This window comes from Sciurus vulgaris (genome assembly GCF_902686455.1).
Source record: "Sciurus vulgaris genome assembly, chromosome: 2".
In the NCBI taxonomy this organism is placed as follows: Eukaryota; Metazoa; Chordata; class Mammalia; order Rodentia; family Sciuridae; genus Sciurus; species Sciurus vulgaris.
This window is the reverse complement of record NC_136462.1, coordinates 96,943,715-96,957,528: the sequence shown is the minus strand read 5'-3', so window position 1 is coordinate 96,957,528 and position 13,814 is coordinate 96,943,715. Positions and strand designations below refer to the sequence as shown.

The following is a 13,814-nucleotide window of genomic DNA, read 5'->3' as shown; positions in this document are numbered from 1 at the left end:
GGAAAAAATCCCTGCAGAAGAGCAACCTATTTCCTCCCTTCTGCCCCCTGCTCCCTCTCTCTTCACCTCCCTTCCCTTCTTTGTTTTTCTCAGCAAATAGTTTTGGAGACTTTAATTATGTTTCTGTAAGAAGCACTAGGGACAACTATGAAATCAGGTTCCTAGCTCATTGAGACTTTAAGATAAGGGGTGGCAGAGTTTCACCTCACCAGTAGTACTTTAGTGGGGGCATGGTTAGACTTCGTAAGCTCCTGAAGAAAGAAGTAGAGTGTGTGGTCCTCAGTTCCACAGTCCAGTCCTAGAAGACAGAAGTCAAGATACAAGAAACAAGAAACTTCTGTAGTAAGTCTACTTTGCATATCTCTAAGGCCCAATGTCTAGACCTTCATGAATTGCCAAAACTAGGAACACCATTCTACCATATCTCCTCCACATTATACTGTGATAATTTCCACAGAAAGTGGTGATTTTTAATGGTGGGTTCATTTTTGAGAATTAAATTCATAAGTCTAAATGAAATTCACCCTGAAATCAAATATATAACATATAGGCAGAGCTGCTTAAGTTAAAACAAAGCTCAGCAGCTTGAAGTCCCTCTGCTCACTGCCTCCAAAACAATTCCTATTAAAAATTACAACAAAAGGTCTTTTAGAGTATTATTTGTTCCACAAATGTAAGAAAAAAATAATATATAAGATTGATTTTAAACGTTGATACTGAAACTCTAAACCCATGGTTCTTAAATTATGGAGTGATAAATACCATGTCAACAAAAAGGCATTTTAAATATTTTTATGTTTTTTATTTGTGATGGAAACTAAATAGATGTTCACTAACCCTGTTTCTTTCTCCTTGGCCCATAAAAAGACTATATATCTCAACTTCCTCTGTAGTTAGTGTGGACGTATGTGGAGTATGTGGTGGAATTGTAACCCATGGGATACCAGGAAAGATTATATACACCATTTACAGGTCTGGCAGGAAAAACATGCAATCATTCACACAAGAAATAAAGTTCATTGCATTAAACCACTGATTTGGGGGGATGTTTTTGTTATAGTAGCCACCATTAATTCCTCTAATACACGTGCACGCATGCACACACACACACACACACACACACACACACACACACACACACTCTTTTCCACCACAAAGAATTCACCTCAATAGTTTTCACACTTGATGGCACATTAGAAACAGCACACCTTTTATAAATCCCAATGTCCAGGTGGCACCTCAAACCAATTAATTCAGAATCTGGATTTGAGGTCCAGCCATTATCATTTTTGAAACTCTTCAGGTGGTTCCAATTTGCAGCCACCGTTGAGCACTGCTTTAAATCTCTGAAGATGGTCAAAGTCTGGCAGATGAGGATGTTCTCTTGAGAAACTCCACCAGGTAATTCTGATATCCACCCCTTCCACTGCTGCTGCTAGTCCATAGGACACTATGTTATTCCATAATAACACATGACACCTCTTGACTCTGCAAAATGTATCTTTTCCCTGGAGTTTGTGGTGCAGCATTAGCAGAGAACAACCAAGCAGCAGCGAGGCTGGACTCACTAAACAACTACAGGTCATCTCTCCCCCTAGCCTCCATACTGGGTTGTTCCCATGGACTCGTCATCTCCAATGAGAAGTCTGTTCATAGCAAAATGCTGAGGATGCCTCCTAAAAATATATTAATTAGAAATATGGTCCACTTAACCCAAGTTACCTCATTACAAAACTGGGAGATACAAGCAGATAGTTCTTTGGAGTAAAAATAACCACTCTTTGAGAAGCCATCAGTTGCTGTGAATGCACAAGTTACATAATGGAATATGGGGCTGGGCCACCAGGCTCAAGTGACTGATCTTGAAATGTTGAACATGCAACCTGGAACAGGTGATACATTCTGTTACCTAAAGCTTAAACCTTAAGTATGCCTCCCAAGAAGTTTTCTGATTCAGAAAATCCCAAAAGTCAAAGCAAGAATTACAGAAAATTTGGAATGTCATTGCCAACAGAGGGTCTATAAAGGAACTTTAAAATATATTTTGAACAAGAGAGCTCAATTATGTGAGATTAACACTGTGATTACAGATGATTGCAATGCTGTGATATAAAAAATCATTCCAAGTATGTTTAAATGTTATGTTACCTGCATATCATAATTTCCCTATAATTAATACTAAGAAAGAGATCTATTTCAATGTCTTTCTGTCCTTAGTAAATAAATGATTAATAATAAATGTTTAATGAGTATCCACTTGAAGGGCACCAAATTATTAGCCTGATTGGAGCAGCCATGGGTCAGTAGAGCCTACCTTAAAATCTCCTGGAGCAGTTACCCCAGGCTTTAATGAGCATACACATCAACTGTGTTTGTAAAAACAGATTTTTTAGTCTGAAGAGCTAGAAAAGGGTCTGAGAGTCTGCATTTCCAATACCCAAGAAATGCTCACACTGCATCAATAAAACTCTCCCTAACAAAACAGGCAGCCAGACCACAGTTGGTAGTTTGCAGTCTGAACTTTTTAAATGTTGCCTTAAAACATTATGTGCATGATTCCTGATGTTGTTCTGGTGTACCTGATAAAGCTACTTCACTCTCCTTGCCCTGGGTACAGCCTCAGACCACACAGCATGTCCACCAGTTCTGGTTCTTTGTTTACAGTTTCTGGACTTCATGTTCAAATCCATCAGTGTCACCCACCTCCCAAATCTGTCTCCATTCAACATCACCAATCCTCATATCACATAAAATGTGTTCAAGGCTTAAAATTGCAGAGAGATACTGGAATGTGTGGTATTCACATATATGTGTGTGTAGTTTGTGAAATTTTAGATCCCCCTAAACGAAACTCCTATATCAGAGAAATGATTGGTAAATGCTTCACTCCAATTATAGTTGTTATGTTTGTTCTCTGATGCTGTGTGTGCTTGCATGTATGTGTGTTATATATCCCCTTTTAAAATGAAGTCCATACATTTAAAAATTTTCTTTGAATGTGCTGTAATGTTTCCTATTGGTTGGGCATTTTCCCCCATCTACTGTCATCAGAACACTTGTTGCTATTACTTTCCTTTTCTTAAAGAGCTTTTGTCAGATGAGGTGAGAAAGTATGTTAATATGCAAAAAATCTGTCAAAACAACAAAGGCCTCCTCAACAGTCAATTTTTTTTAAGATTAACTAAATGTGTTGACCTATGATAACCTCAGATAATCCATCATTCCTTCATTGCTCTTATTCTTCAAATATGTGTCCTCTTTTAAAAAAACATATTGACCCAATGCCCAAAATCTCAACATACCAATCTGATGAGATGGTTGATCCTCATCAACTTGATATTTTACACTGGGCAGGAGGGCTTAGTAACATCTTCCAACTTAGAGATTTCATCAGACAGTCCGTGTCTACAGCTTGTTATAAAAATATGAAACAAGGTCACCTCTGGCATGGCTTCCTCACCATCTATTCCCAAAGAGCCTCATAATCCGCCTCTCCCATTCCTGTCTGGCCTTTGCTTCATTTGTTACAAGCCCCCAAAGCACTTTTATCCAAATAGATATACCCATTTACTCACATACTGAGCAGCAAGTGTACACAAAAATACACTTTGAAAGGGCAGGTCAATGGGAACCCAAGAGTAGAACTGGGCCCCTGGGAGAGCGTTGGTGGTGGAAGAGAGTATAGGGAGAAGATGTGTGAAGGAATGGATAGTGATGGTATGGGGTATTTCATGGAGAGGGAGCACAGCCTCTTTGAAAAGAAGATGATTTGTTCTTCTTAGCAAATAGTTATTGAGATATTCTATGAACTTTGCACTGTGATAGACTTAATGGAGAATGCAGAAGGTTCATAATGTTGAGCTACTATTCAAGAAATCTACACTCCAATAACAAGAGTAACATACATGAAACTACTATGTAGGATCACACATATACATAAAGAAAAAATTTGGTTTCCACAGTATTCCAAGCACTTCAGAAGTATTCTCTTTATTTCTTACAACCATCCGGCAAATGTAGGTTCCCTTGACCCTTTCTTATTGATGAATTATCTTAAACCTAAATATAGTAAGTAATTTTTCCAACATCATACCACTAACAAGTGGTAGGATTTAGTCCTAAATTTATGTTTTGGTCAGGAAAAATCTCAGTGGTTTAACCTAATGAGAGTTTGTTTCTTGCCCAAAGTCCTCTGTAGCTGTTCCTGGTTGGCAGGACTCTTTTGGAAGATTCTTCTTCAAGGATGACTCAGGAATCCAGGTTCATTGCATCTTGAACTCCCGTAATTTCCAACGTATGGCATCCGAGATTATCAAAAAGGAAGAGTGAGAGATGATGGCATATTACATACTGTAACACCCCTACCCAAAAGTGACATAAGTCACTTCATTATACTGTCCATAATTAGTCACATGTAAATTAGTTACAGTAAGAAGTGCTGGAGTTGGGAATGGAACAACTGGGGAGCTATGTCTTAGAAACAACTCACCCTAACGGAAGGAGGGCAAATATTCTAGTTCTCTGATAAAAGCTCCAAAGCCACTAAACTCCCCTGCTTTTAAATCACTTAAGAGAAAGAGCTAAATTATGTGGTGCTAAATTCCAAATCCTGAAAGAAGTTGAAAGGAATGGGAGATCATGAGGTTGGAGCAGGAAAAAGGGAACCCGAGTACGGTGCTGAAAAGTGGGAATGAAGAAGACGGCAGTGGCTGAGAAGAACCAGAGTGGATACCCAGAGTGGTCACGCCACTCTGGATACGTCAGAGTGGCGTGACCAGAAAGTGGTGTGCTCAGGGTCACGCTCCCAGTGATGTTTGTGTGATGTTTCAGACGCCATGACATCTATATCACAGGCTGAGCTCCCAGGGAAGGACAGCTTTCTGAAACAATAGGGCTGAGTAGATGCTTTTCAGCTCTGCAGACTCTGTAGACTTTCCAGGAATTTCTCAAAATGTAAACACACACAGGCCAGGGGTCCTGCTCCGCCTGTTGCATTTGCTCTAAGGTACCCAGGACTTGGAAATTGCTCAGAAAAGATGAATTATGAATTATGTAGACAGGGCTGGGCTTTCAAGAACTTCCAGAGAGACAGTCCAAGGTCTTTCAGTTTCATCCTGTCTAGGATTGAGCTTTTCATTACCTGAATGGAGACATAGCTTCTGCCAGTTCAAGTAAGATACATCTTTTCCAAGGTCCTAAAATTTGGTGTGGTATTACAGCAGAGGTGGTGAGAGGTCCTTCCCATCGGAAGTATTGGCCAACACTTCCTGGAGATGTCGTGGCGGAGCTGGGCTTTTCCATGGAGTGGACATCCTGAGTGAGGCACTGAAGTGGGCAAGAACAGAGTGGCTTTAGCCAGCTGGCAAGTTCTGGGTGGAAATGGAGCTGGGTTATGAGTTTGTGGTTGTGGGGGCGGGGGACAGAATGCCTGTCTGGAGTAATTTGGAATACAGTGGGCTGCTGTGGGAATATTAGGAATATGGATCCAGCAAGGGTGTACAGGATGTCTGAAAAGCCAAGGCATGAGGTGGTGGAACAGATCGGGAAGCCCCTGACCCCCCTTTGCTGTTTGCTCATTGACAGTCACTTGGCCCAGGCCCACGTGTCATACTGGTTGCTAAGGCCTACAGGCAGGGGCTGTGTGGGCCTCAGTCACTCACTGAGAGTGCAGTCCCTCGGGAGTCCATGCAGGAGGGCCTCCAGTCAGGTGGCAGTAGGGGGGCAGAGGGAGGCACACAGGGGTGAAGAGGTCCTTTCCCTGCTTGGCTGTGCAGGAATCTAGGCAAAGCCACTGTCCTCAGGCTCTCGGGTCTCCCATCTTTATGTGGTTCCCTACGGGATTACAGGAGGTGGGACTGAGGAGATGGGATGGCAGAGGAGGCGGTGGAAGACTAAAGCAAAAGGGCACGTGCAGGACTTTGTTAAAGAAAAGGGAGGGGAGCCGCGTGACACGTAGGGTGCAGCTGGAGCTGCCACAGAGGCCACTGTGGTCTGGTCTGGAAGCCTTGGTGCTTTGCCTTGCCAGGACCCTCCCTGTGCCCTCCAGCAGCCACTAGCCAGACCTGCTTCTTCCTGCTGCACTCCAATCTGCCTCCTTGTATCCACCCAGCCTTTCACAAGCCTAAAATGGTTCCTATCTGTTCCTATTTTTTCCCAGCCACCAAGGCAAAACCACATTCTACACATCACTAATTCCACATAAACAAGATGAACTCTGTTGTTTGTATCATGTAAAAGGATGTTATGAAGAGACACGGGAAGAGACTGTAGTCAGGTGGGGAGGGGTCAGTGGTCTATGCCTCAGTTGGCACATCTGCTCTGCCTAGAAAATGCCCTGGCAACCTTCCCCATCAACCTGTCCCCATCTCCTTCCTCTGCCGCCACCCCTCGTGCTCCGGGCTCTCAGATTCTGTGAGAATTCATGTCTGGGATGACAAGTCACTCTCCATCTTTCTGGTTTCTTTAGTCACAGAGACTGTGGTGGAAAGAATGAGAAAACCAAGGGGTGCAAACTGCACAGTATGGCAGCTCCACCCCGACCTGACCCAAGTGACCAATGTCAATCTCCTTCTGAGAGAAGTGACACAGGACCCTGTGCTCCAGAGTTCCAAAAATCCTGCAGCTAATTCTCAGACCCAGGCTTTGCTTGGAAAGAATTTTCCAACTTGCAAAGCGCTGTCATGCAGGCCTGTTCTCCCTAAGACTGAGGATGATAAACAGCGACAGCAGAGCCCATGACCTGGCTGCTGTGTGTTCCAAGGGAGGGAGGCCTCCCTGACCGCAAGAGGCACCCCACACCCTCTCTCCTCCCTTTCTCACAGCCTCCTGCCCCCCAGGGAGCGCTGGAGGAGATGAGCTAGTGCTCAAGGCTCCCAGCTCTGGCAGCTCCGGACCACTCCCTTCACCTCCTAGCTGCAGCCACTGAGAAGGATGCTCCTGCCTCAGATTTGTAGCTGGAACCAGAGGGTCTCAGGAGAAGAGCCCAGCAAATTGGGTCAGACTTCTGTGCCGGGATGGGAGATTCCTTGGAGTCACTGGGTATGTGTCGGCTGCTAAAAGATTCCACTCTCTTCTCCCAGCTCCTAAGACGCCGCCCTCCCCTTAGGGAACTCCAGCTGCCAAGGAGTGCTGCTCTGTCCTCTGGCCTCTAAGGCACGTGTGCTTAATAGTAATGAGCGTTGTTTATGGAACCCTTGAAATGTGTCAGGCAGCCTGCTAACCACTTTACAATGTAACTGATTCACTCGCTTGGAATATAAAATATTCACATTCTCTTGAGCATGTACCCTAAATGCCTCAGCCCCTGCAATGTCTGTGAAGATTCCAAGACCCCCACAAGTCTTCCTCAGTCCAAAGAGTCACTCCAGTTGGGCATGGCTCCATGGAATTGAGCACAGCACCTCCTTTCTTCTTCCAAGGAGCCGCGTTCTTTTTGGCAGTAGCTGCCTCTGCCCATAGTCACAAATCCCGCACTGTGGGCACCCCCCAGTGAAACCGATGACCTGGACCTGAGGCAGCCTCTTTTTCCAGGAGTCAGACTCCTCCACACATGCATTTCCAGCAATGCCAACAATGCCGAAGGTACCATGGTTATCAGAATATGCGCCTGCTGTACACCACTGTCCTCTCTCTATGCCAGTTCAACACAGCGACCCTCAAGTACCAGGTCCCAGACGGTGCTCTGATTTCACACATAAAGTCATTTTTCCTGACTCAGTGTCCCACCACACTTTCCACTGAAATATGAATCTCATCCCCAAACATATGGAAGGGCCCCCTCTCCATATGTGATACCAGTACTATTTCTTTTCTCAGCACAACTAGCATGTTTCTCAAGAAGTCACCCCCACCTTATTATTTGTGGGTAACCTTTTTAAATTCTCAACCTCTTTGTGTTCTCTTCATTTTGAAAACAAGGAGACGACAGAGTGATGCTAAGGAAATTGTTCAAGGTCACAAGGCTAATACATGGTAGAAATGGGATTCAAACCTGCACCCGGAACACACCCTCCACAGCATTGCTCCATCTTGGAAAAGCAATCTTGATTGGGACACACATCTGAGTTGAAGTCAAGGAAGGAGTTTCCTCAGGTAGGTACATGTGGTTCCCTGTGGAGTCCCTGGACCTGAAGAAGATAGAAAAGTCAGGAGGAGGAGACCAACCTGGAAGCCCTTGTGTGAACCCTACCCGAGGAGTTGAACACCCAAGTTGTTGGTGAGTCATCAGAACGTGTCATGCAACATGTGGGCGTGGTGTTTTAGTACACACGCTGGCCCTGGACTGTGGCCTGGTCTGGCTTGGCACTCTTTCTAGGCCAACAGCTGGGTTAAGAAGACCCAGAAAGGTGAAATATGAGAGAACCCAAAGGCATGTGTGTCAGCCATGAGCCTCTGTCCACTCCTGGGCTGTCTTTTGGCTTGAAGTTCACTGCGAACCTCCTTGGTCATAATTGCCTCTACACTGGGACTGAAACTTTTTGGACAGAAATCCATGGGAAGCGTTTTTTTTTCAGATCTTACTTGAAAGTCATTTGGATAAATGAACTTGATTTTTTAGTACCACTCCTGGTTACACCCTTCTGTCCCAATAAAGGCCCATGACAGTGAAATACTATCTGCTCCAAACAGAAGTTCAGATGGAAAATATTTGAACAGAAGGTAGATTTGAGTCCCAGTCAAGAGTCAGGCAACTGATGAAGAAATCAGAAAGCTAAGGCTATGGGCACAGAGAAGAGAAGGAACAGGTGGCCCAGAGAGAGAACCGAATTCTGGGGTGAGAGGTGGAGAAATGTTTACAGGAAGTAAGTGACAAACCACCATGCCAGATCCAATACAGGATCCAAAGCTGCACACATGGCCCATGCATAAGGAGTGTGAACACAGCAGAGAGGAGAGGAGTGGAGATTCTGGGCTTCTTGCTTAGCAGCCCACAGTGGGGACAGTGATGCATTCTGGATTTTTCTTCTTGAATAACTTGGTGTGTCTCTGCCCCTTAGATCTGGTACACTAGGTTTGAACCTTATCACACACATACCCTTTCCCCCTCCTCGCCTGTGGACTCCAAAGCTCTCCCTCTGATTTCTATGAATTCCTGAAGTTTACGTTATCATTGTGTCCCTAGCAACCATGCCTCTATTTTCTAGTGTTTTTATGCATCATTGTGACCCAGACTTGAAACACAACAGCCACCTTCCATTTTTTTTGTTTCATTTTTTAATTCATTTTTATTGTAAACAAATGGGATACATATTGTTTCTCTGTACATGAAGTAGAGGCGTACCATTTGTGTAATCATACATTTACCTAGGGTAATAGTTTTTGATTCATTCTGTTATTTTTTTTCTCCCCCCCACCCCTCCCTGCTCTTTTCCCTCTATACAGTCCCTCCTTTCTCCATTCTTGCCCCCTTCCCACCCCCTATATGTGTCATCATCTGCTTATCAGTGAGATCATTCGTCCTTTGGTTTTTTGTGATTGGCTTATCACCTTCCATTTTTATGCTCCTCTGCCCTGCCCACTTTCGAAGTAGACTCTGAAGGACTGGGGTTGGAGAGGAGATAGAGGAGAGGCTTCACCTCAATGGTGTAAAGCAGTTGGATGGATGACAATGTTTTATGCTTATGTCTGCTTCCCTTTGGGATTTTTCAAGGAGCACTTTGCTACTATATGTGGCTAAATATATGGCATCTCTTCCATGACAGGGGGTTGATGGTAAAGCTAACAAGAATTTACCATGTGCCAAACACTATTAAGTCCCGCATGTAAGTAACTTTATCCTCACAACTATTTCCATTTACACACTAGAAAAAGTTATTAAAGACTGAGTGGTAAAGTAACTTCTCCAAGGGTACACAGCTAATAAATAACAGGAATGGGATCTGAGCCCAGGCAGCCTGACTCCAGACCCACACTCACTGCTAGTGCCTGTCTAGATCCCCAAGAAGACCCAGCACCTCTGCGAAAGAGTGAAGAACTGCTACAAAAATAACTGGACCATCTGTCTGAAAACAGAAGATGGAGGGAGAGGGGAAGGGGATGGGAAGTCCTCACTAATGATCGGATGAATAGGATCTGGGCACTGAGAGAGGATGGTCTATTTCATGAACAGGCAGCTTTGCTCTGGGAGTCATGGTCTCTGGACCTAGGTCAGAACAAAGCCCAGAAAATACATGAAGCTTTAAAGGAAGAAGGTAGCCTTAGACTGAACCTAGAGTATGAGATGAGACTCAGGTTCTCATCTTCTAGAGTAGAAGATGAGACTCAGGTTTCTTGGAAGTCTGGGCAGGAGGTTCCATTTCTGTTATCTGCTGCAGAAAAAAGAAGGTCCTTGAGTATTGCCACTAGTGATGAGAATAATGGGACATAAGGCAGGGGAAGCAGAAAAAGTTGTCTGTCTTAGGTGTCTGAAGATTTTTAAATGTCCTGTGTGTTCTCTTAATCTTCCACTTTTAATTTTTCTCTAGAGGTAATGTTTTCTAATTGTATAAATAATATTTCCTCATTACAGAAAATTTGAAAACTATAGAAAGGCATATATTAGGAAATAACAATTGCTCAGATCAACTTAATATTACATTAGAAGAAACTTACACATGTATGGAAACTTGTTTACAATAAGCTTGCACTATAGATGGATGGGAAAAGTTAATTTTTCAGTAAATAATGATGAGATAATTAGATCCATCTAGCAAAAGAAATGGAATTTTTTCATTTGCAAGATTTCTCCTGGCATCATTATATATATATACATATACTAAAGACCCAAATCTAAATCTAAGCTATATGCCCCATAGGAAACATAGGAGAATATTGTCATGAATTTAAAGAAGCGTTGTTAAATTAGGCACCAAAGGCATTAACAATACAGAAAAGGTTGATAAATTCAACTTCTTCATAGTTAAAAACTTCTGTTCATCAAAGACAGCATAAGGAGGGTAAAAAGAAAATTGCAAAACTAAATAATGAAGTGGTAACAAATGTCAAATGGTGCTTAAAGATGTGTCACTAAATAAAATCAATATTTGGGGATACTCCCTCACTGAAAAAAAAAAAAAAAAAGAAAAGAAAGAAAAGCAACCAGTCAGAGAATATATTTGCCACATATATGTCTGACCAAAGACTAGTGACCAGAATATATAAAGAACCCCAGGACTTGGGCGTAGCTCCGTGGTAGAACATCTTCCTAGGATGCACAGGGCCCTGGGTTTGATCCCCAGCACTGCAGAAAATAATAATAATAATAATAATATATTATGAATTGATAAGAAAAAGCAGCTCTTGAGAAATAAAAACCTAGGCCTACTCAAAAATATGTACACAGTTTAAATAAAATGCATTGCCACCATATAATGGAATATTTTTTGCATAAAAGGGAATGAAGTATTGATACATGTTATAGTATTAACTTGGATGCACATTAAAAAAATTTGTAAGTGAAAGAAGTCAGTCATAAAGAACTATAGATTATTTGATTCCTTTTATATGAAGTGTCAAGAACAGGAAAATCTATAGAGATAGAAAGTAGATGAGTGATTGTCTTGGCTGGGGGATTATGGGAAAACTGGAAGTGATAGCTAAGGATTGCAGAGTTTCTTTTTTGGATAACGAAACTTTCTGAAATTGATTATGGTGATGGTCGTACAAATATGTGAACATACTAAGAGCCATTGGATCATACATCTTAAATGGAAGGTAAGAGATGGCATATTCAAAAGGATTTATGTGTCCACAAAAAAATTGTGGTGGCTTGTGGGCCATCAGCTGCTCCAAGATGAAGCTATCTCCTTCCCAGTCACTGGCTGCCAGAAACTCATCGAAGTGGATAATGAACACAAACTTTGTACTTTTTATGAGAAGCGTATGGCCACAGAAGTTGCTGCTGACACTCTGGGTGAAGAATGGAAGGGTTATGTGGTCTGAATCAGTGGCGGGAACAACAAACAAAGTTCCCCATGAAGCAGGGGGTCTTGACTCATGGCCATGTTTATCTGCTACTGAGTAAGGGGCATTCCTGTCACAGACCAAGGCGAACTGGAGGGAGAAAGCACACATATGTTCCAGGTTGCATTGTGGATGCCAATCTGAGCGTTCTCAACTTGGTTATTGTGAAAAAAGGAGAGAAAGATATTCCTGGGCTTATGGATACCACTGTACCTTGTCAACTGGAACCCAAAAGAGCTATAGTAGAATCCACAAACTTTTCAGTCTCTCTAAGGAAAATGATGTCTGCCAGTATGTTGTCAGAAAACCCTTAAATAAGGAATGTAAAAATCCCAGGACCAAAGCAGGAAGATTCAGCAACTCATTACTCCATGTGTCCTGCAACACAAGCTCTGTGTATTGCTCTGAAGAAACAGAGAACTAAGAAAAATAAGGAAGAGGCTGCAGAATATGCCAAACTTGTGGCCAAGAGAATGAAAGAAGCCAAAGAAAAATGCCAGGAACAGATTGCCAAGAGATGCAGGTTGTCCTTTCTGAGAGCTTCTACTTCTAAGTCAGTCCTGTCAGAAATAAGAATTTTTAAGAGTAACAAATAAATAAGATCTGACCTTCAAAAAAAAAATGATTTAAGTGAAGAAAATTTAATAAAGACACAATTTACAAAAGTGTGAGCAGAGTTGAAAGAGTCACAAGAATGACAAACCTCTGGGGACTAACAACGGGAAGCCTTTCCCACAGTTAAGCCTCAAGTGCAAAAGAGGAATATTACCAGAGCTTCACGAGAGCCAGAACTTAAGAAGTGGCAGTGCAGCTGCCGCCAGACTGTGGGGAAGCCGAGAAAATTGGAGGATAAAAAAGCCCACACTCTCCCCCAGCCTCTCCCTGTCTCATAGGGCTGCACCCCACTTCCTGAACTAACTAGAAGCTAGTCTGGTGATGTGGTTCTTAAAGAGACACGGAGCACAACAGAGGAAAATAAAGAATAGATGGAGTGAGGGGAGGGTAGAAACAGAAGATGACTGCACCTCCCATGACCCATCAAGTCTGCTTGAGGTTTTTACAGTAAAGAATCTGAATGCAGTGCTCATGTATGAGAACACTCTAGCAGTGAGGTCTGAGGCAGGCCCACTCCAGAGACTGCTCAAGTGCCCACCCGGAGTACAATGGAGAAATGAACTGCATTGTATTCACTCATACGGAGGAATGCTGAGCAATGAAATTAATCAATGAACCACACAAGGGCAAGGACAAATTCCACAAACATGGTGTTGAGTGAAAAAGCAAGCCAGATTCTATGAATATAAAGTTCGAAACTGAACTGAGTTGATTTCTATTACTTAGGAATGCACACAGGTGATAATATATGTAATGTTTATATATATTAAATTACATAAAAAAGAATGTAATTGTCATAAAATCAGGATAGTGTTTACCTTGACCGAGTGTGCATGTGGTGTGTGTGTGTGTGTGTGTGTGTGTGTGTGTGTGAAAGAGAGAGTCAGAGAAAAGTTTGTGGTACATAAAATATGAGGGAAGGGGGAAGGAATGGGGGGCCTTTGGGTGCTGGCAGTGTGCTACTCCTTGATCTAACTGTGGTTATACAGATGTTTGCTGTACTTGTAGTCTTTTAAAATGTTTTATGTAAGTATTTGTCATGTATTTAATAATAAAAATAGAAAAAATTGTCACCATTTTCATGCATTTGCTAGGTGTGTGAATATATATTTGGGATTATTATTGTATTTGCAACTTTTCTCACTTAACATTAGAGCATACACATTTTCTTATATTAATAAAAAACTCTTTTCCAAGTTAGTTTTAAGGCTATATAATATTGTCAAATAGTGTGTATTATTAAGTACTCAACTATTCCC

General features: G+C 42.3%; 1 pseudogene across 1 annotated transcript; it reads left to right on the top strand.

The window, feature by feature from the left end:
* The first annotated feature begins 11,442 nt into the window (after window positions 1–11,442).
* On the top strand, window positions 11,443–13,397 carry LOC306653506 (small ribosomal subunit protein eS6-like; annotated as a pseudogene). Its single transcript has one exon. The product of its transcript is annotated as a small ribosomal subunit protein eS6-like (transcript).
* The last annotated feature ends 417 nt before the right edge of the window (window positions 13,398–13,814 follow it).